This window comes from Ictalurus punctatus, chromosome 12 (assembly GCF_001660625.3).
Source record: "Ictalurus punctatus breed USDA103 chromosome 12, Coco_2.0, whole genome shotgun sequence".
Lineage (NCBI taxonomy): Eukaryota > Metazoa > Chordata > Actinopteri > Siluriformes > Ictaluridae > Ictalurus > Ictalurus punctatus.
Genome location: NC_030427.2, coordinates 1673349 through 1696739, shown reverse-complemented (window position 1 = coordinate 1696739; position 23391 = coordinate 1673349). Strand labels below are relative to the sequence as shown.

At 45.4% G+C, this 23391-nt stretch overlaps 1 protein-coding gene and 1 long non-coding RNA gene across 6 annotated transcripts in view; one reads left to right on the top strand and one right to left on the bottom strand.

Moving 5' to 3' along the window:
- Positions 1-23391, bottom strand: part of LOC108261189 (NACHT, LRR and PYD domains-containing protein 3) — a 264701-nt gene that overhangs the window by 174277 nt on the left and 67033 nt on the right. The gene's annotated exons all lie outside the window — the stretch shown is intronic.
- LOC128634194 (uncharacterized) lies at positions 14662-21481 on the top strand. Of its 2 annotated transcripts, none has more exons than XR_008397478.1 (3): positions 14662-15145; positions 20366-20428; positions 21064-21481. It is a non-coding gene; the product is annotated as an uncharacterized LOC128634194 (long non-coding RNA). The 2 variants fall into 2 exon arrangements; XR_008397477.1 differs by having other exon boundaries at positions 14662-15149.

Here is a 23391-nt window from a genome sequence, read left to right as displayed (position 1 = left end):
GGGGAATTACAAGTCGCAACCTCTTCTCAAGCGCATCATTACTCTTGTCTTCTTGATGAAGGAAAGAGCCAGGCTTCCAGATTCAGTGGAAAAGCAGAGATTGCCCGTGATATTGCAAGCAGCTGTTATCTGCCTTGCTACAAAAGCTCAATGGAAGGGAAACCGCTCCCAGCCTTTTTCGGGCGTAGACCTCTTGCTGATAGGTGAACTTGGCGACCAGTACTTTATGGAAAATTTTCCAGTCACGCACATAGTCTTATTGAGCAACGAAAGAGCCAGGCTTCCACTTTCTGTGGAAAACCAGAGACTCCCTTTCATTTTGTAAGCAAATGTTAACTGCTTTGCTACAAAAGCACAAAAGAAGGAAATCTGCTGTTGTGGATAAAAAATGTCATAAAATAAACATAAGGGAGAAGAAGGAAAAACGGGCACCTAGACACATAGAAGCGGGATTAGGCGGACATTGACAGATTGGAATTACGAGCAATTTAAGAGCAGTAATAGTCAAAAAAAAGTCAAAAAGAAGTGTACGAGCTGAGGAGTGCTAAAAACACACACACACACACTCGTGCAGTCAAGGGCGGGCAAGTAGACACAACATACATAAACACACACTCTCTCTTCCTCATACACACACATGAATAACTTTAATAATATCTTATAGTAATAGAGAAACTCTATAAAAAACAGAATAGTAGGATATGCAGGACAGTAGAACTGTAATGATATTAAGAAGTTGGAAGTACAGTAAACCGCTTTTCAAGTAGTATAAATATATATAAACTAAGAAATATAGTGCAAATATGAAAATAAATTATAAACGAGAAATACAGGAAAAAAAGGAAAATATAACTTACTCATGATTCAGATGGTGAAGATTCTCGTCTCGCAAAGAAAGCCTTAATTTTTAGAGAACCATGAAGAAAGCCAGTTATAAGGGTGGCTGCCCCCCCCCCCCTCGAGATAACGATAAGACCCTGGTCCCTCCCGGTTGTTTAGTCGTCTTGCTTACGTCATTTTTTTAACCTAGGGAATTGAGAATCCTGGTTTTTGACAACCTAGGTAAATGAGAATCCTGGTTTTTGACAACCTAGGTAAATGAGAATCCTGGTTTTTGACAACCTAGGTAACTAGAAACTCTGGGTTTTTGTTTCCTGGGTTGTTGGAAATGCCTGGGTTCTGATTTTATGTGTAAATTAAAATCCCTGGTTTCAATTCTATGGGTAAGTGAAATAGGCCTTTTCTGGAAACCTATGGGTTATCTAGTGTGTAAATACAGTATAAATACTGGAGCTTAAGCTCAGGATATGGGGATCACTTCTGAGAATTCTCATCGGTGTGGATCTCGTGTGGTGGAATGAAACAATAAAGCTGGACCCTTGCTTCTTCTCACTCACGGCTGGTGTATTTTTTCTATCTCCAACTGGTCTCAGAGGTAGATGTGAGTATTGGCTTCTAAGTTGAATTTTAAATGTTTTTGGGTAATAGGCTAAATTCGAACCAACATTTGGCACCCCAGATGGGACTGGGCTAAGATCTATATGTCTGGAATCTCTTCCGTGGGACTTCGCTCTCTAAGCAACAGACAGGCCGTATAGGAAAAGGCATTGCAGACGCCTGTTATGTCAAAGCTCTGTTTTAGTGGTCTGTTGTTACGATTGAGAAGCCCCGGGGTGGGAAGAAAGACTAAGTGGGTCTCCAAAAGAACCTGGAGTGAGTGAGAAGAGGTAAGAGAAGTGTAGATTGTAGAATGTACTTTTTATAATTGTAATAAAGAAATGGTATATGTGTTGTGTGAGTGAAAGTCCTGCAATACCGCTGGAGGAAGGGAAAAAAGGTAGAAAAAAGAGTAGAGAAATAGAGAAGTACTCCAGGGCGGGGATAGAAAGCAGGTGGAAAATGAGGCCTCAGACCCCAGATACCGGCTACTAGACTAGACTAGCAGTCTAGTGGCGGCTGCATTGGTGGGGACCCCTAATACCGCTGGAAAAGGATTAGATAAAAGATAGATAGATTAGATTCCAGGGCTGGATAGAGAGGGGAATAAATCCTGGGCCCAGGTCCGGGTCATGCAATACAGCATGCCCGGTGTATGAATGGAATATGTACTAACAAATGTGTGTGCTTAAAATATATGTGCTTAGAATATGAGTGTGGTGTGAGAGCGTGTAAGTTTTGGAGACAGGGAAAAAGTATTTATTAGTGCTCTGAACAAGAGAGCTCCATACATTAGACGCTTGATAAGATTTAGGGAAAAAGAAAAAAGGGGAAAAAAGAAAAAAGGGAGAATAATAATAATAATTTTTTTTGAAAAAGTTGTATTTAATTTATGTGACTGTAAGCTTCATACATACGGAGCTGGTGTGAAGGCGCTTTATATTCTGAGACCACAATGGTGTGTATGTAATAACTAAATATGTGTAAGAGAGTGTGTGACACAATGTGTATATGAGTGTGCCGATGTTGTTGATAGAAAGGGGTGTATGTGTGTGTTCCTATCTGTTCTTATCTGCGCAAGCAGGCCTGTCTTCTGTGTTTAAAGGAAAAAAGGAAAAGAAGAAAAATGTGTGTGTGTGCGCACTTCAGATTGAGCTGACTAATATAGAACAGTGTGAGATTTTTGTTTTTAAATTTGTTTTAATGTTTTGAATCTGATATGGACTTTCTGTGAGTCAGGTGTGACTGTGTGTATTATAACTTTATTGGTATCAATAACTGCTGTTTTAAAAACTGGAGGAGCATGCAAGAATTGTAAACAAAAAAAATTAAAAAAAAAAAAACATTTATTTTTTTCTTTTTTTTAAATATTTTAGGCATCTGTCAGACTGCCCATTGGGTGAATAAGAACTTCCAGACCAGTAATATATAACAAAATTGTTGAGAAATCAGGGAGTCAGTCCATTGGGACCTTTTCATTTATATTCCATAAATTATGAAGGTGTTGTTCAGTTAAATGACGAATAATAATACAATTTAATTTTTGTTTAATTACCCAAAATTGGGTAATGTTGAATAGGTAAATATTATGTCTAAGAATATTGTAAACATGTAAGAATTGTCTGTTGTGTGAGGCTGTGTGAATTACCTAAAGTTAAACTTAAAACTTATAAGAGTAATTGAATCATTTAACTTAATTAATTAATCATCATAAGTAAATTGAATGTATGTACTCTGAGTGTATGTGAGTCCCTAGGGAGGCTGGCTGGGCCAAGTACGGACGGAAGGGAAAAGCGGGCATAAATCGGTACGAGATAGGCTAAGCAGGCGGGAACAACGGACAAGGTAGGAGGAAAACATTTGGCTGTGAGGCATAACTTAGTGGATTTAGGGGGTGTGTGCGACCGACTCTAAGGGCTGAGAGGTGTGAGACACGTCCAGAGTTATGGCTGAATGTAAGAAAAAGATGAGCCCGATAGAGAGGGTGATAAGCAAACACTGTACAGATGAGAAGGACATTAGACATTATTGTAAAAAATGGAGTGAGAAGACAAGTGGTGAGTGGAAATGGCCCGAGGAAGGTACTTTTGATGAACAGCTATGCCAGATAATGAAAGAGAGATTAGTTGTATGGAATGAACAGAAAAAAGGCTTGAGAGTGAGGGAGAAATGTGTGAAGACAGAGAAGATAGTGGACTGGTTTGTGGAGTCAGGGAAAGAAGAGAAGGAGAAGGATAGGCGGCAGAGAGAACGAGCAGAGGCGGTGATACGGAAGAAAGAAGAAAGGGAAGCAAGCCTAGGAAAAAAGATAAAAGAAGCCATTCAGGAGGAATTGGCCGAGGCCCCGCCCTCATATAATCCTCAGTACCGCCCTCCAGTGAGACCTGTCGGAAGTGCCCCACCCGCCGGGCTCTACATGATGCAAGACCTGGAAGACAGAGAAGATGAATGGAAGGAAACTGAGGTGGACATAAAGGGAACATTCACCGGATACCAAAGAATGAGGCATCGCATGCGGGAGGATGGAGAACGTATCAAAATGGAAGAAGGAGCTGCCGGATACGAGGATAGAACCCCGGTCGAGAGCGAAAGCCCACGGCTGGACCTCCCACAGGTAGGCAACAAGGAGAGGGACAGGGAACTACAGGAGTATATGAAAAACTGGACCCGCACTCCGGGGTGGCCGGAGCACAGGGAGATTCCCCCCAGCACTAGCACCCCGAGGCCAGGGTCACGGCCGATGGTGCACAAGCAAAAAGACAAGGAACTGGAGGAAATACAGGAGCAGGAGGGGCATGGGACCAGGGGCAATCAAGAAAGTTGTCGGAGCGAGAGAGGGCACGAGGGTGGAAACGGAGCACGAGGGGCTCCACGTACCAAAAGAGGAGGAAAAAGTGAGCCGAGAGACAATGTGGGGCGGATGGTCCGTATAGAGGGGGATGTGGTGCTCTCCCCATATGCTGTCAAGGAGGATAAGGAATTGGAGGGCAGGATTCGACGGCTAGAGGACGGGATATCATACGGAGTGGGTAAAATGGATGAATTGAAAAATCTCGCAGGTCAAGCGTTCCAAATGGCGACTGCTGTGAAGAATAAGTATGCACACAAGCCGCGTTTGGGAGAGTCAAAATCACAAAGGTCGAGAAGAGCACTGAACCAGTCAGCAGGAAAACATGTGAAAAGCCTGAGTAAGGCCTCAAAAGTCCTAATATATCACCAGCAGAAGAAGAAGCAAGTAAGTTCAGACATGGAACTGGACGAACAAGTGGGGACTGAGAGCGAGGCGATATCAAAGCCATTCTCTGCCAAACAGTGGGCAAGGGACGGGCTGAAGAAATTTTCGATGGGGCAGAACACAGGGATTTGATAGACGACCCCAAGGCTGATGCCATCCCGTTTGGCCTATACCGACAAGAAATATGGGATGCTGTGAGGAGTATGTATCCGGCTAAGATGGACCCTGGGAAGCTTGAAAATATAAAACTGAAAGACGAAGAAAACGTGATAACCTTCATACAAAAGTTTCAAGATAAATGGAGGGATGAAACGGGTGCCAAATGGGACGATTCAGTGGCAAGTGTGGGACTGTTCAAACTGCTATTGAAGAAGGCTCTCCCTGGGGAGGTACAGAAGAAGTTAGAGGAAGTGGTGGGGCTCAACGCAATGGAATGGGCTTCATTTCTGGCACATGTGACCCATCACGTGGAGCAACACAGGAAGCTGAAAAAAGAAGCTAAAGATGCTACTGAAACCCTAATGAGCCAACTCTATAAAGCACAGCTCGGCGAACTGACCAGGACTAAACAGGAAGAGAAGGAACGGAGGAGGGAGCACATTAAAAAAGCGGCAGTGATGGTGCCCCATCCACAAGCGTCAGCCCCAGCACAGGCTGACCCTATGCTGTTGGCCAATGGATACCAGGCCCACCCACAACAGCAAGTCCCACACATAACTACTATGCTGCACCCCGACCAGATGGATTACATATATCATATGAGGGCCCCCATGCACCCGGGAATGCCACCTGCCTGGAGGAGGGGACGAGGATACGGACGGGGTCGAGTTTTGCCAAGGCCAGATATGGCAACTGAAGGGTGTTGGGGATGCGGTGATCCTAGCCACTTCAGGAGAAATTGTCCACGTGTCCCACGACCAACTTGGGGAGACAGCGTGGATAGGGCTGAAAGAAGAGGTCAGGTGCTTGGCCCGAGAGCACCGGAGAGCTATGGAATGCCACCTCGGTGTCAACCGCTACCCCCAGTACCCCAAGGTGGCCCCATGTATGGCCCCTATGGGGAGCCGGGACCCAGCCAGAGTTGAGGAGGCCGAGAGAAGCCCGGGGGGGAGCTCATGCAGTGCCTCACCACACTGCATCCAGAACAAGAGCCAACTGTTACAGTGACGATCGGAAACACCTTGCAAGCGCCTTTTATGATCGACACTGGAGCTACATATTCAAGTATAGGGAAAGAAGGTTCACAGCTCCCCCTCACCTGTAAGGCTATTCAAACTATGGGCTTCTCAGGAAAAATACAGACCTTACGATTCACCGAGCCTCAAGAACTATTTCTGGATGGTGTGACAATACAAGCACCCCTGTTATATTCGCCAGGAGAGCCTGTTAACCTACTGGGACATGATGCTCTGTGTAAGTTGGGAGCTCAGATACAGTGCGAAGCGACTGGGATTTGGGTGACGTTCCCCAAATCAATATCCACACAATTCCTACTGTTGCACGAGCCACCTAGCACCGCCCGTAATGTGAGGATGGTATACTGGCTAGAGATGTCCGATCCAGCTAACTCGGAACTCTGGCACAGATACGCAGAATGGAAACCATGGTTACAGTACATGCGGCCCGAGTGCACCGAAGTGGAGGCCCCTTTATATTGCACTATTAAAAATGATGACAGTGGACGAGACCAGGAATATGCTCAGCTTTGGGAGGACATGGAACAGGGACAAGTAATGGACATTAAAACCATGGAAATAATAAGCGGCCCACAGGGAGTGGCGGCTATTATAAAGCTCCCAGATAGAATCGCTAACTGGTATCAGCTGGAAGGGACAGCGCCCCATGTCACACTCATGGTCACCAAAGGCCTGGAACGGGAAGAGGTAGAGCCAATGATAGGGCAGGCAAAAGAAGTACAAGAGTGGAAGCCAACTACCAATCCATCCTTGCACAAGTCGCCTGATGGAAAGTTTGTGCGAATCTCAGTAACAGCAATTGATACCACCGTGGCCACTAGTGTCTGCATATGCACGAACACGGACCGGAGTGGTTTACAAATGGCAGTTAAGGCAGCAAAAGATCAGGACAATGAGGAAATACTGAAAACTATTCCAGAACAGCTATGGACAAAACATCCGACCGACGTAGGGTTGGTTAAATCCGCCGACCTAGCTCAAATTAAGGTAAAAGAGAATGCAAGGTTGCCCTACCAGAAACAGTATCCGTTGTCAGTGCAAGCTAGAGAAGGCATACGGCCCACAATACACGGATTGGTAGAGGCTGGAGTTCTAATCTCCACGCGAAGTCAGTGCAATACCCCCATTTTTCCAGTTAGAAAACCTGACTCAGAGAAGTGGAGGCTAGTACATGATTTGCGTGCTATTAACCAAATTGTGATACCGGAAACACCAGTAGTGCCAGACCCACACACCCTATTGTCGAACATTCCAGAAGGGACCAAATGGTATACTGTCATAGATTTATGCTCAGCATTTTTTAGTGTGCCACTGCACCCAGACTCACAGCATTTGTTTGCTTTCACGTACGAAGGGCAGCAGTACACATACACTAGACTTCCGCAGGGATACTGTGAAAGCCCATCCATATTTAATCAGGTACTGGCTCAAGTGCTCTCAGCCCTGGAGTGCCGTAGCACCATCTTGCAATATGTCGACGACCTTTTGATTTGTAGTGCGTCCAAAGAGCAATGCCAGCACGACTCTCTAAAGGTTCTAAGAATGTTGGACAAAAATGGCCACAAAGTAAGTAAAGAAAAGTTGCAATTTTGTAGACAAAAGGTGGAATACCTAGGTCGTGTGTTAGAGGGAGAAAGCCGTACTATAGCACCAAAGCATGTAGAGGCCATACGCAAGGCCCCACAGCCAACCACCGTGCGACAGATGTTGGCATTTCTAGGAATGGCGGGGTTCAGTCGTCCATGGATATGTGAGTTCGCGCTAAGGGTCCAACCATTACGGGATATGATTAAGGCAGCAGACCAATCACAGCCAAATGCCCCCCTCGTCTGGACTCCTGAAGCTCTAGCTGCACTCGCAGATATTAAAATGGCCTTAATGACCGCTCCTGCATTGGCTAACCCAGATTATAGCAAACCTTTTCACCTCTATGTATCCGAAAGAAAGGGGTACGCATCGGCCATCCTAACTCAGCAGCAACAAGGGATGGGGAAACAGGCCATCTCCTATTACAGCACGGCTCTTGATAACGTGGAAAAAGGGATGCCCCCCTGTTATCGGTCTTTGGCAGCGGCCGCATTTGCATATCAGAAAGCGTCCTCAATCACCATGGGGCACCCAGTTACATTATATACGACCCATGCACTGCATGCGCTCCTAACGAGTCAGACCTTTGTGATAACGAACTCCCGTCGAACAGGATATGACTCCATTCTGTCAGCCCCGGAGCTCACCATAGAACGGTGCACCACGGTGAATCCGGCCGATAAACTGGTAACCCCGATAGATGGTGTACCCCATGAGTGCGTAGCGGTATCAGAGATATTTTTGAAAGCGCGTTCAGATTTGGATAACTGCCCTATTGATAATGCTAAGCATACGTATTTTGTGGACGGTTCCTGTTATCGTACTGATACGGGCAATAAGGCTGGGTTGGCAGTAGTAGAAGCACGACGAAACCCGGCGACGTTTGAGGTAGTGATGAGTGTTCCGCTCCCCCAACCCTGCTCGGCCCAGCTAGCTGAACTACGGGCGTTGACAGCTGCATGTAATTTGGGCCGTAATGAGAGTTGCAATATATATATGGACTCAGCCTATGCTCATGGAGTCTGCCATGTGTTTGGACCAATCTGGGCTCAAAGGGGATTCCAGCGGGCAGATGGGACCGCCGTGACCCACGGGGAAGCGAATTCAGATTTACTATATGCTATGACATTGCCCGCAAAATTAGCTGTAGTGAAATGCAGGGCACATAGGACCGATGACTCCTTTATCACTAAAGGGAACTCACTGGCGGATGAGGCAGCTAAGAAAGCTGCCGTAGGGCCGGGGCAGATGATGGCCCTAACTCAGCCTGGGGAAAGTCCGATGCGGCATCCGCAGGTAGACAATGTGGCCCACTTGGTGGAGCTGCAGAACACCGCAGGTGTGGCTGAAGTATCGGCGTGGATAAAACGGGGGGCGAGAAAAGAGGCGGGTACTGGATTGTGGCGCAGCATAGAAGGATTGTGTATAGCCCCAGCCAGTTACCTCCCGCTCTTGATCAAAGAAGCCCATGGCTTGGATCATGCCCATAGAACCGAAACTATCCGAAAAATCCGTCAGGAATGGTGGTCCCCATTTCTGGCCAGTATGGTGGACTATGCGTTGAATAGATGTGAAGTGTGTATCAAGAACAATGTGCGAAAGAACTTCACTGCTCCTTTAGGACATATTCCCCCGCCGACAGGGCCATTCCGGCATATAATGATGGATTATGTAGACATGGGAGCAGACAACCGGAAAGAAGGGAAGCGCTACATTCTAGTAGTAGTAGACCGCTTCAGCAGGTGGGTGGAGGCAGCTGCAACTTCCAAGGAAGATGCAAGGACCGCGGCTAAATTTTTATGTCGCGAAGTCATTCCCCGGTTCGGTATTCCAGATTTTCTGAGTTCGGACAACGGTACCCACTTTGTGAATAACGTCATTGACAATGTGGCATCTGCCTTGGGGATAGATCATAAGCTAGGATGTGTGTATCATCCTCAATCCCAGGGCATGGTAGAATGAGTGAACGGTACCCTAGTTAATAAACTGGCAAAAATATGCGAGAGCTCTCGCCTGAACTGGGTACAGGCCTTCCCACTGGCCTTGATGAAGATGCGTTCTCAGACCAATCGTATGACGCACTTGACTCCTCATGAAATGCTTACTGGGCGCCCAATGCCTATGGCATTCACCCGAGGTCCATACACAGGGCCGTCTTTGGCACAATTGGAGGACGAAATGCAGGATTATGTGCGAACCCTCACCAAAATCCATAGACATTTGTATTCACAGGTTCGTGAGGCAGTCCATGGAGAGAGCGAGGTACGGGAGGACGTGCGCCTAGTGGCACCGGGGGACCAGGTATACATTCGTGTTTTCAAGAGAAAGAGCCCCCTTGCGGGACGTCGGGAAGGACCATTCACCGTGGTCGCTGCAACCCCCACGGCTGTGAAAGTAGAGGGGAGGAATTACTGGTATCACTTGAACCACTGCAGCAGCGCCGAACCAGGTAAGGGACCGCTACTGCAAGACACTACCGACGAACAACCATCGACCTCAAGAGTAGACAGTACAAGGAAGCCCACTGGGGCAGTGGTGTTCACTGATAGTGACAGTGATTCGGGTGCATCCCTGAGCCCTGCCTACGGCACTCGAGCCCAGAATAAGCGGCGAGCTGTGGAAAAACTCGATAGACTGTCTCAGTCTGATGCCAGTAGCCTCACCGTTCTCACGCCCCAAGTAGAAGGGTGTAGTTATCTGCCCACAGGAAGTTGTAACCCCAGCAACGGAGGATTTTCTGTCTACATTTGCCACTCTCTGTCAGGACCTTGACGACACCGCTTTGCCTCTGAGCCTAATCAACTCAGATACGCTACAGTCTCTAGCAGCACAGTTGAACTTACCCGAGCTTACTCCTGAACGTCAGTCTCCGCATGAATCCTTGCGCACTCCCCTACCCCCGGTTCCGGAGGGGACCGGTGGAACAAGCTCCACAGAATAGTAGCACGTATGTGGGTAAACTGATTTTTACAGCAGGGCTAATAGCACTCTTTTTCTTTTTCTACGACCCAATGTTTAAAAGAAATGCCCTGGATTCCTATCATACATTACGCCCACTAGCGACTGCTACTTCCCGCACAACCCTCTATCCTCGTATTAGGCGTGTTCGATCCTGGACGGCCCCTGGCTCCACTATAGGTTCCCGTAGCTCGATGTGCGCGTTAGCTCTCCTTAGACTCGCCCATGAAGAGTCCCTGATTGGGAGAAGTCCCTATTTGGCCTCATTCACTTTCTCCCCAGCTCGGTCTGTGGAGATTCGCGTAGGACATCTTAGAATTACTGGTAGGGAATGGACGAGTAGGTGCTCCTTCGAGCTGCCCACGATTGGCCCCCTGTGGCTACCGTTCCTTTGCTCGGCTACGGCATGTTCTTACCATGATAGTACAGGGTCACCCTTCGCATCCCGGGCTCTCCACCCCCTCCTCATTGCCCCGATGTCAACTCCGATCGCACATAAATTAATGAAATTACAATATTATTCAATCTCTACCGCTAACACCTCGCTCACGGAGGAGCAGAGTAACATGTATATGGCATTGATGGTCCACACTGCTCGATCTGTGACAGATCGCTCGTGTCTCGTATGTCATGATCGTAGCCTCACCCCCCATTTTATGCTGCCTATGGGGAACCTCACAGAATGTCTCACCAACCCCTATTCTGTTGATTTTTTGTGTCCTACTGTGTGCCTCCTTGGGGCCCTTTCGGCTGATTTTGGCCCATCGTGGATGCACAATGCAAGCTCCTCATGCTTGTTTCACCCTGTAACCACTCAAGTGTCGACTTTTGTCCGCGTCCAACCATCTCTGCCCTCGTTCTTTCCCATCTGCCTCTGCTACTCTGTTGGCGTATATCCTGTGGGAAATATGTCTGCCCGATGTAATGTCTCCCTGTTCGCTAATGATTTGCAAATTGAAACCCCCTCTGTTTGTGATTCACCCCCATGGACCCCCAACGTGGTAATTCCCCTACCTGATCTTAGTGGTGGTACTGTTCCCCTTGCGGATGTGTTCTGGTTTTGCGGGGGCCAACGTGTACGCCAGACCTTACCTGCGGAGTGGCAGGGATGCTGCGCCCCGGTTAGGTTGGATGGTAAGACCCGTGTTTTGTTGGTGGCTGACCGACCGTCATCCGGCCGGTCCCGTTCACGCCGCGATGTGGCCCAATGGACTCAGTATGTCCGTGACGCTGATGCAGCGAACTATTCTGACTGGGCTGCTGATGAGACCGTCCATCTTGACTTTGGGGGTACCCCCGTTGGCGTTCCTGCTTGCTACAGAGCCATGGAGGCCGTTAGCAGTGGTGTAGCGTCTATTTTGCTCCCGGCCGTGCAGATCAACCGCAACGTGGCATGGATTAATTACATGTGGTACAACGAGCAACGCTTCATTAACTACTCGCTGAGTGCTCTTGGACTGGTCCGTGATCAGCTCCATGCCACTTCCCTCATGGCTGCTCAGAACCGTTTTGTCCTGGACCAGATGCGGGCCCCGGAGGAAGGTGTCTGTACAATGATTGGTCCCGAGTGCTGTGCTGCAATCCCTTTGCACACTGGTTCTGAGGGAGCCCTCTCCAAGGTCCTGGGCCAACTACAAGCCCTCCAGACGGAGCAAGCGGCTAACTCCGGCTTTGGGTCTAGTCTCCGCCTCCCGCCGTGGCTCTCCTGGTTTCTTTCTGGAGATTGGGCTGCTACCGTGACCCGCTTGGGAGCGTCCCTGTTCGTCCTCCTTCTCCTTGTGGCTCTGGTGGCCTGCTGTGTGATCCCCTGCGCACGGCGGATGGTGATGTCCTCAGCCTCCTTTTCTGGCCAGTATGTTGTTAAGGGTGAGGCGTTACCGCCTCAACGGGGGGTGGTGATTGAGACCATGCGACGGGAGACAATGAGCAGCGACAGCAGCGACAGACAGGGGTCAATGAGCAGTGACAGCAGCAACACCAGCGTCTACGAGAACATGAGACGGGACATGAGCCAGGACTGATGGGAAAGGGGGCGCAAGGACCCGTTTGTACAAGGTAGTGGCAAGGTAATGGGCCTATCCGAGACAAACGGGACCTATTGGTGTTTTCTATATGTTCATTTGTGTTGCAGATCTACTGAACCCTGAGGGGTGAGAAGAAGATGTGATGATCCATACCCTGGGTGTAAGTGCTAGCCTAACCTCTCCCCAAAGGGTGGTTCTCTACAGTACGTAAAGTGCTTGAGCCGAAGACAACTGGAATACAGAGGGATACTGCCGATAGAGACTGTTATGCCGAGTGTTATAAAATGCTGTGATATGTGACATGACATGTAATGTGATGGGCAAAAAAGTGTGACGCAATCAGGCACAGAAAAGTATAATGGTGCTGCTGAGCACATGGTGCTGGCAGGGTGGGAATTTTTCCTCGTAAGAGGTTTTTTTGCCCACCCCTGACTGCGAAAGACTGGGGTTTGGTTTTTGAGGGGAAGCAAGAATCTGCAGGTCCCGACAAATACAAAACTGTGGGCTGACAGGCCTAGTTGAGAAAGATAGGGACGTGTAGATCAAGTAGTTAGTTACTGTAGTGTACTCATACGTATGGCAGTAGTAGTAGTAATAAATGATTAGGGGAACTCAGTTAATCTTATAATCGATGTAGGCAAACAAACGTATAATCAAGGTAGTTAAATTCGAAATGAGATATATATATATACATAGTTAAAAAGAGAAGTAAGTTAAGGGTCAAGAGTTATGGCTAGGTACATCTACACATGTCCGGCGCAAAGTGGATGAAGGGGGGTCCTAAGGCCCATTCTCCAGCTGCCAATCTACTATGGGGGGATTACGGGGACGACGGGCGCAGGGATTATGGCCTTGTTAGAGTAATCCTCCGACAGCTAGCGGGGGACGGCCATGGGGTGCGGCAGAACCAGTTCCTCCACAGATACCCGCTTAATTAAGGTAGTGTATGAGGCTTCACAGCCTCAGAGGGGGAAATGTTGTGGATAAAAAATGTCATAAAATAAACATAAGGGAGAAGAAGGAAAAACAGGCACCTAGACACGTAGAAGCGGGATTAGGCGGACATTGACAGATTGGAATTACGAGCAATTTAAGAGCAGTAATAGTCAAAAAAAAAGTCAAAAAGAAGTGTACGAGCTGAGGAGTGCTAAAAACACACACACACACACTCGTGCAGTCAAGGGCGGGCAAGTAGACACAACATACATAAACACACATGAATAACTTTAATAATATCTTATAGTAATAGAGAAACTCTATAAAAAAACAGAATAGTAGGATATGCAGGACAGTAGAACTGTAATGATATTAAGAAGTTGGAAGTACAGTAAACCACTTTTCAAGTAGTATAAATATATATAAACTAAGAAATATAGTGCAAATATGAAAATAAATTATAAACGAGAAATACAGGGAAAAAAGGAAAATATAACTTACTCATGATTCAGATGGGGAAGATTCTCGTCTTGCAAGGAAAGCCTTAATTTTTAGAGAACCATGAAGAAAGCCAGTTATAAGGGTGGCTGCCCCCCCCCTCGAGATAACGATAAGACCAAGGTCCCTCCCGGTTGTTTAGTCGTCTTGCTTACGTCATTTTTTTAACCTAGGGAAATGAGAATCTTGGTTTTTGAAAACCTAGGGAATTGGGAATCCTGGTTTTTGAAAACCTAGGTAAATAGAAACACTGGGTTTTTGTTTCCTGGGTTGTTGGAAATGCCTGGGTTCTGATTTTATGTGTAAAGTAAAACCCCTGGTTTCAATTCAATGGGTAAGTGAAATAGGCCTTTTGTGGAAACCTATGGGTTATCTAGTGTGTAAATACAGTATAAATACTGGAGCTTAAGCTCAGGGTATTGGGGATCACTTTTGAGAATTCTCATCGGTGTGGATCTCGTGTGGTGGAATGGAACAATAAAGCTGGACCCTTGCTTCTTCTCACTCACGGCTGGTGTGTTTTTTCTATCTCCAACTGGGCTCAGAGGTAGATGTGAGTATTGGCTTCTAAGTTGAGTTTTAAATGTTTTTGGGTAATAGGCTAAATTCGAGCCAACACCACTTTTTGGCCCCGTACACGCCTGATTATTGCTGTTAATGCTAAATAACATAAGCTGAAATTTTAAATATTGATTTTAAAACACTGAAATGAGGGCCCCATCCCTATATTTTGTCTAGGATCCGACAAATCACTAAATCTGTCCTTGTGCTAGCCACTACACCACCACATAGGACACAAGTTTTATTTTATACATTTACAAAATATATAATTTATTTTAAAAAATTTGTATGATTTGCATTTTTATGCTATAATATTTGTGATTTTATGTGAAACTATTATAAACAGGTGTCACTCAAGTGAATTAAATGATGTAGATAATGACTGAATCCTACTCTATGGACCCTTAGTCTCTGTATAAGAGGATTTCACTGGAGATGAAGTAATAGATTTAAACTCTATGTAGAGCGCTCTCTCGTGGCTCCACCCACCACACACGTTCGAACCAATCATATTATCCTCCCTGGCGTCCATGGGCGTGGCTAACCGCGTCTGTCTGTTAAAGGTAGCAGGTTGTACATGGCGAGCGGGTTACTCACTGAGGACTGGTGATTGGTGTAATGGAAGCCGTCTCTGAACCGCATTTAATGACGGAGAATTACAGAATTGGAGAGAAAACGCAGCACTGAGCAACTTGTAGACTTAACACCCGACTGTAGGTGGCTAGGTGAACACGTTTGGCCTTATTTATTCGCTAAGCTGCTAGCTTGTTAGCTCTGCGGCTGTTTTGGTATAAAGTACTAACTTGAGTTAACTCGGTGGGAGTTTATTTAGCGCCGGATAAACGGTGAACTAGTTAGTTTAGTAAATCTGACGCTTCTCGGGAACTTGTAGTTTATCCGCCTCGCTGTCTGGGTGACGCAGAGAGCAACTGTTTACCAAGTGACTTTATTTTCAGTGCTTTTTGAACTGTCTCTCAGCCCTAAGTAGTTCCGCGGTATTTGTGTGGAATTGGGATGAGCGTCTAGTTAAAGGGTTGATGTCTCGCTGGCGCAGTGATTTGTTCTTTAGGAGTGTTTTTCTCTTGAACAGCTCTCTGTGTGGAGACTTGAGGTAGTTCTGTAGTCACAGGTGCACAAATCAGTCACACAGCTCCAGCTCCACCTGCGCCTCTCGCAGGGAAACGGTTTCTGTGCACTGGCTCCGTCCCAAATCACCTTGTATGGAATCTCTATCTCTAGCGCACTAGGTGCGGTAGACACTCCATTCGTTTGTGTGTAGTGTACCTAGATACGCAGTCGTGCAGGATTTGGGCACAGGCCACGCTAATGAAACATCATCCATTTCAAATCAAGTTGCTATTGTTAAACACTTCACTAAAACCTGTATGGAAACGTTACTGTTCAGTTGTTCTATAAGCGCAATTTCAACCAAATACAGTGGAGTGTAAAAGTTTGTACCCCCTTTTGGTTTCTTTTGGACGGAAGGGTGTTAAATGTCCTAAACACTACAAAATTTGACTGCAAGTAGAAGTTAATTTTATTATCAGACTCAGATATCCATGTTAATATTTTCAATACTGATCATTAGTGTTAAATGACTTGATGATTTTGTGGTCAGTAAACCGTTTTTGCGTTGATTTTGATGTATGTTTTGGATCACTGTCCTGCTGGAAGATCCAACCACGGCACATTTTAATCTTTCTGGCAGAGGCAGTCAGGTTTTTATTTAATATCCATGTATCCTAACAATATGTCCAGGTCCTCTGGCAGAAAAACATTCCCAAAACATTAAAGATCCACCACCATATTTAACCGTGGGCATGAGGTACTTTTCCGTATGGCTACCTATCTGTGTGCTTCAAAACCACCTCTGGTGTTTATTACCAAAAAGCTCTATTCTGGTTTCATCTGACCATAGAACCCGATCCCATTTGAAGTTTCAGTAGTGTCTGGCCAACTGAAGACACCTGAGTGTGTTTTTGGATGAGAGTAGAGGCTTTTTTCTTGAAACCCTTCCAACAACTTGTGGTGATGTACGTGACTTCATATTGTAGTTTTGGAGACTTTCTGACCCCAAGACACAACTAACTCCTGCAATTCTCCAGCTGTGATCCTTGGAGATGTTTTGTCCACTTGAACTGTCCTCTTCAGTGTGTTGAGACGATATAGACACGCGTCCAATTCCAGGTTAATTCATAACATTTCCAGTTGACTGGAACTTCTTAATTATTGTCCTGATGGTGGAAATGGGCATTTTCGATGCTTGTGCTATTTTCTTATAGACACTTCCCATTTTGTGAAGCTCAACAACCTTTTGCTGCACATCACAGCTACAGTGGTGCTTGAAAGTTTGTGAACCCTTTAACGTTTTCTATATTTCTACATAAATAACAAGATTTTCAGACAAGTCCTAAAACTACTCAAAGAGAACCCATTTAAACAAACGTGACACATGTTATACTTGGTCATTTATTTATTGCAGAAAATAATCCAATATTACATATCTGGGAGTGGCAAAAATATGTAAACCTTTTGCCTTCAGTATCTGGTCTGACCCCCTTGTGCAGCAATAACTGCAACTAATCATTTCCAGTAACTGTTTATTAGTCCTGCACATGGGCTTGGACATCAGTTTTGGCCATTCAAACCAATAACTTTATTGTTCTTTAACCATTATTTCTTTTGGGCCATTGTCTTATTGCATGCCCCACTTTCTCTTGAGATTCAGTTCAGTTCCTGGGTTCATTCTTGCCCTGCGTTTGGGGAACTCACCACTACACTAATTATAATCTTTCAGATAGCTTGGAGATTTAGTACGTGTAGACCTTCTCAACTCGGGGTTTTCCATCCCAAGGAAAGTTTCTGATGCAGCCACTTCAGAAGTTCCTTGGGAGAAGTAGAGATATTTTTATGTCACAAAATTAATGCCATAGGATTACAGTCGAAAGACAGGTCCTATATTATGTTTGAGACAGCTGGCATTGTAGCCGTGAAATCAGCTAACATTATGCTCCATGTAATGTTTGAGATATCCAGTTATTTGTTAAACGCTAACGCATTGCAGTGTTATAAACTACCTCCTAATGGACCACCATGCATCTCCATTCAGCCCGTGTCCTGTCAGCTAAATGTAGCCTAATGTCACTAATAATTATTCACATGTTCATGCTTTTAATAAATCTTTTTATCCTGACACCGTATCAGCGAATTTAAACTAATGCCTGCATTCAGAGTATAAGGGGTGTGTGTGCATTCAGGAATGCACCTTAGCCATTGGAGATGTTTTGTCCACTTGAACTGTCCTCTTCAGTGTGTTGAGACGATATAGACACGCGTCCAATTCCAGGTTAATTCATAACATTTCCAGTTGACTGGAACTTCTTAATTATTGTCCTGATGGTGGAAATGGGCATTTTCGATGCTTGTGCTATTTTCTTATAGACACTTCCCATTTTGTGAAGCTCAACAACCTTTTGCTGCACATCACAGCTACAGTGGTGCTTGAAAGTTTGTGAACCCTTTAACGTTTTCTATATTTCTACATAAATAACAAGATTTTCAGACAAGTCCTAAAACTACTCAAAGAGAACCCATTTAAACAAACGTGACACATGTTATACTTGGTCATTTATTTATTGCAGAAAATAATCCAATATTACATATCTGGGAGTGGCAAAAATATGTAAACCTTTTGCCTTCAGTATCTGGTCTGACCCCCTTGTGCAGCAATAACTGCAACTAATCATTTCCAGTAACTGTTTATTAGTCCTGCACATGGGCTTGGACATCAGTTTTGGCCATTCAAACCAATAACTTTATTGTTCTTTAACCATTATTTCTTTTGGGCCATTGTCTTATTGCATGCCCCACTTTCTCTTGAGATTCAGTTCAGTTCCTGGGTTCATTCTTGCCCTGCGTTTGGGGAACTCACCACTACACTAATTATAATCTTTCAGATAGCTTGGAGATTTAGTACGTGTAGACCTTCTCAACTCGGGGTTTTCTATCCCAAGGAAAGTTTCTGATGCAGCCACTTCAGAAGTTCCTCCCAGTTTTTGTTTGTGACTTTCCTCAAAGAATGAAGAACCTGAGTCTTTTGTAGAATGCGCTGGAATGGCAACATCTGGCCGTGAAGTGTCTTACAACACTGGTGCTACGGATGTTGCATTGTGCCCATCTCTCACCTGATCAATATGTCAGTGCACTACCTGCCCACTTCCCAATGCTACTGTGCACCATACAGGGCCAGTCTTTTTCTGAACTGTTCCTGGAATAAAAGTAGGTCCAGAGCTGAAGTTCCTAGTATACACTGGGTCACCCACCACGAGATATCTTTCCTTTGCATGTTGGTCATGGTACCATTTTTCTCAATTATTTGTATCTCAATGAGACCCTGTGTAGACCAGTTTCCTTCCACACAGCCGATTAGCGGCTGATTTGCCAGTGGTCGACTGTGGCGTTGTTCGGTGACTGAACAGCACTCTGCCTAGCTTTTTCAATGGACTCTCCAGCACTCTTTTCATCAGGGTTTTGAATGTTTGAACGGCCCTTTCAGCCAGACCACTGGAAGATGCATGGTAGGGTGCTGTGCTTGTGTTTAATTCCGTTTCTTTCCATAAACTCTTGGAATTCAGCACTGGTAAAAAACAAAAAAACTGCTGTGGTCTGACATCACTACTTCTGGTATCCTGTGTTGGCTAAAGGTTTGTCTTAAGCACTGAATGGTAACTGTGGATGTAGACTTGATTAACAGATAAGCCTCTATCCATTTTGAGAATGCTTCTACCACGATCAAGAACATTCTACCCATCCACGGTGCACCGTAATCAATGTGAATCCTTCTCCATGGCTGCTCTGGTATCTCTCACGCATGCAGTGGCGCGTTTGCCGGAGCGTTTCTGTTTTCCTGACAGACTGCACACGATTTGACCAATGCTTCCACCTCTGCATCCAAGTGTGGCAACCACATATAGCTACGCACCAGGCCTTTCATCCTGGTAATTCCCGGATGGGTTTCGTGTAGATGTCTTAGAAGAGCCGCGGAGGTGGAACCACTACGCGAGTCCCCCATAAAACTAAGCTTCCCTGTATGCAGAGTTCATCCTATTTCCTTACATATTAGGGATGTCATGATACCAAAAATCTAGTCGTTGGTAACGATACCACCAAAAGTACACATGCTCAGTACCATGGTGTGATTTTTTTTTTTTTTAAATAACTCAGAGAATTAAAAAAAAAAAAAAAACTAAAATTAAAAACTCCTGGAGGGCATCCTCCTCTGGCTGATACTGGGAGAGAGAGAGAGGGGGGGGAGAAAGAAAGAGAGAGAGAGAGAGAGAGAGAGAGAGAGAGAGAGAGAGAGAGATTTTGATTTTAGTTCAAACACTGTCTGACCATGACTAGTAAGTGCTAAGGTGCATTCCTGAATGCACACACACCCCTTATACTCTGAATGCAGGCATTAGTTTAAATTCGCTGATACGGTGTCAGGATAAAAAGATTTATTAAAAGCATGAACATGTGAATAATTATTAGTGACATTAGGCTACATTTAGCTGACAGGACACGGGCTGAATGGAGATGCATGGTGGTCCATTAGGAGGTAGTTTATAACACTGCAATGCGTTAGCGTTTAACAAATAACTGGATATCTCAAACATTACATGGAGCATAATGTTAGCTGATTTCACGGCTACAATGCCAGCTGTCTCAAACATAATATAGGACCTGTCTTTCGACTGTAATCCTATGGCATTAATTTTGTGACATAAAAATATCTCTACTTCTCCCAAGGACTCGCACTTGCTCCTTCTTTGCCTCAGTCCACTCTTTTCTATCCTACTTAGTACCTCATCCAAGTTCTGCAGATGTTCATTAGCCCCTGAGACTAGAATGCAATCCAGATAAACTGTGACGCGTGTGATGTCTTGCAGAATCCCTTCTATTGTGTGCTGGAAGATCGCTGGACTTGAAGCAACTCCAAATGGTGGCCTGTTGTAAGTACATAATCCCTTGTGCATGTTGATTGTAACGTACTTATTGGAATTTTTGTACAGTATTATCTTCTGATGCGCATGGGTCATGTCCTGTTTGGAAATTCTTTCCTCCTGCCGACTGAGCAAATAAATCTTCTACCTTGGGAATTAGATACTGCTCCACACTAGAGCTGGATTTACTGCGGATTTATAATCCCTACAAGTTGGGGTAGAACCATCAGTTTTCTGACTGGAACAATGGGAGCTGCCCACTCTGCAAACTGCATTGGTTCAATGATCTTGTCTTCCACCAGCCTCTGGAGTTCTCTCTCCAGTAGTGGACCCAACTCTTCTTTGAACACTTTGGATTGTCTCTCCAATACGTTAGCCAATTTATGACCTGGTACATTTGCTACTGTATTTACAAGCTGAGGCAACAAATGATTTCTAAACCCCCCCCCCCCCCCCCCCCAAATATTTGAATGTTGAATGTTACCAAAATGAAGCTCGTTTAACCGCATGTTTATTCCTTACATAATACATATTAAACGCAAAGCATGTATGGGTTCTACATGCATATAGTATTTGCACAATCAATAACCTATTCGAGTAATACATTGTCGTATATAAACTTGATTTTGTGTTTGTGTCTACAGTGTCCAAAGCCCAGGCTGACCCCCCACCCCTTCAACCTTTGCAGCAATGCTGGCAGCACTATTTCCCAAAGACAACCTCTGGATATGACGCTGAGCACGTGCACTCAACTTCTTCTTTGGTCGACCATGGCGAGGCCTGTTCTGAGTGGAACCTGTCCTGTTAAACCGCTGTATGGTCTTGGCCACCGTGCTGCAGCTCAGTGTCAGGGTCTTGGTAATCTTCTTAAAGCCTAGGCCATTTTTATGTAGAGCAAGAATTCTTTTTTTTCACATCCTCAGAGAGTTCTTTGCCTTGAGGTGCCATGTCGAACTTCCAGTGACCAGTATGAGGGAGTGTGAGAGTGATGACACCAAATTTTACACACCTGCTCCCCATTCACACCTGAGACCTTGTAACACTAACAAGTCACATGACACCGGGGAGAGCAAATGGCTAATTGGGCCCGATTTGGACATTTTTACTTGGGGGTGTACTCACTTTTGTTGCCAGACATTGTGTGTTGAGTTATTTTGAGGGGACAGCAAATTTACACTGCTACACAAGCTGTACACTCACTACTTTACACTGTAGCAAAGTGTCATTTCTTCAGTGTTGTCACATGAAAAGATATCATCAAATATTTACAAAAATGTGAGGGGAGTTCTCACTTTATTGTGAAATACTGTACATCTTTTTATTTACTTTAATATTTATTCATAGTGTGTGTGTGTTTGTTTTTATATATATAAAATAGATAGAGCGAGCGAGCAACGGTAGCGTGTCTGACTACAGATCAGAAGGTTGCGTGTTCAAATCACGTCGGGGTCATTCAATGCACTGGAGTGAGATCTACCATTTGATCTTGAAAATCTCCCTTAATGTCCAGGGAAGGGAAACCAGGCAGGTTATGCCTTTAAAGGGCTCGTGCCTTGTCCTCTGAAAGAGCTCTTGCCCAGATGTCAGACACTAGTCGCAACAGTCACAGCCCACCACCTGTCTCCGAGTTCCAATGCGTCTTGATCGCCACGCCGATGAACAAGTATGCCTTGCACCATGATGCGCTGTAGGCTTCGAGCTGGGACCTCGTGGCGCAACGGAAGTGCGTCTGACTCCAGATCAGGAGGTTCAAATCACGTCGGGGTCATTCAATGTGCTCTTTTTCACACAGACCCATGATTTTCTGCGCAGTCTAATAAGGATGCTGTTATATGGACTCCAATCTCTATGATGACCACCCATGTCTTTGTCAACTTCATGCTAAAAGGTAACAAAGCTTAGGTAGCAACACTCTCACCTAGTAACCATTAGTAACTTGACAACCTGCTGAATGTTTACCCTTAGTTTGCCCATTTTGCTTGCTGAACAAAACATGCTGGAAAGAGGCACCTTAGATGGTTTCACTGGACCTCTCAGAGGATCTGGAGGGTACTACAACACCCAAACAGGGACTGTTTGACTGTGTGAACCCTGGACCCTCAGATTAAAAGTCTGATGCTCTACCGACTGAGCTACCTGGGCTCGAGGAGAGAGAGAGAGCGCACTTTACCCTCGAGCTTGTAGGTCAGGCCTGTGGACGCTCTAGTTCAACGGTTCTCACAGACATAAATGGTGCTCAGCCCTTGGCTTGGAAAGGGCGCATCCCATCTGGTTCTCATGGCTTTCTACAAACTATTAACACAGCTCAGCACCACTATTCAAGGATACAAACCAACAGGGTTCAACCACGGCTCTGTCCTTCATACTTCTTTACCCACTGACTGCCTGCAGTCTGAGACATACAAAGAGACAAGGTTCTTGTGAAACCTGTAAAATGGTGACGTTAACCAAGAGAATGTTGAACTTTGGTCCTATCTATTATGTTGGCCAGTTTCTAAGTTGAGATCAACTTAACCCCAGTGCTTTCTGTTTAACCACCTTGTTCGCATTTTTGTTTACAACTAGCACACTTTTGACCAGCATGTCGCTTGGAAATCGTTACCAGCATAACTCTTGTTCGTAAGGCTCACTCTGGAGGCTTGTCTTGGTTCAAGGAATGCCTTCGTGTCATGGTATGAGAACAAGTAGAATAGCATCAGCATTTTTAATTAAACTTGGCTTTTCTGCACAAGGAGACCAAAATGTCTAACAAACACGTTAATTCCACACCACAGACTGACGTGTAATCTTGGCTCTGTATGCCTCGCAAAAAGCAGGTTCACGCCACCTTTGCCACTGATTGCCCATCGTCTGACACGTATAATGACACAAAGGCCTCGTACAAATGGTAAATGTGTCAAGTTACCCAGAAGAAGGCTGAACCATGGTTCTATCGCATAGGCAGTTGAGTCCCTGAGTTGCGCTTCAGGTAT